The following is a 751-nucleotide window of genomic DNA, read 5'->3' as shown; positions in this document are numbered from 1 at the left end:
GAGACCAAGAGAAATGGGAGAAAGGGAGAGAACAAGATAGGGAAAGAGACAGTGAATAGAAAAATAGAAAAATTGTTGTTACAAGAATAAAATAAGTGCATTTCCCTTTAATAAGTGCATTATCCTATAATAAGTGCATTTCCTTTTAATAATTGCATTTCTGTTGCAGTCATGTACATACCAATATTCATTTCACAGTCAACCATTACTATCATGACTCCCCCCCCTCCCGCCCCCCCAAAAATATATATTGATAATAATGATAAAAAGAAGAAACTTCACGTCCAAGAAATGCTTTCTTTACAACACACGCCCGATACCATAATAAAATCGGAAACGTAAAATGCCTGTACTGCTATTCGCTTTACAATTAAATGACAAAGCATTCGGCAAAGCTGTTTAAAATCTATTTTAAAAACACCGTAAATCTCAAGGAAAGTGTTACCGTTAAGAGTACTATTTCCAGCCAGACTTTCCCAGGGTTTCCCAACTGCAAAGTACAAAGAGCTATCATTCCTATACTTGAACAAAATTTAGTTCAATAGTCACAGGAGTCAGAGTCACAGGAGGTTGTTGGGAGGGGAGGAGGGGTAGTGGGGCCAGGAGGAGAGGAACTTCCTGTAGGTTGCAGATAATAAGAGTGATTTTAACAGCGAAAGCGGAGATTCCCAAGCACAAGACACTAGCCAGAAAGGTTATGGACACGTGACCTAGTAATGTAGCAGCTTACGAGTACTAAAACACAAGGCTG

The sequence above is a fragment of the Penaeus monodon genome, chromosome 23, assembly GCF_015228065.2.
Source record: "Penaeus monodon isolate SGIC_2016 chromosome 23, NSTDA_Pmon_1, whole genome shotgun sequence".
Lineage (NCBI taxonomy): Eukaryota > Metazoa > Arthropoda > Malacostraca > Decapoda > Penaeidae > Penaeus > Penaeus monodon.
This window is presented reverse-complemented; position numbering follows the sequence as displayed.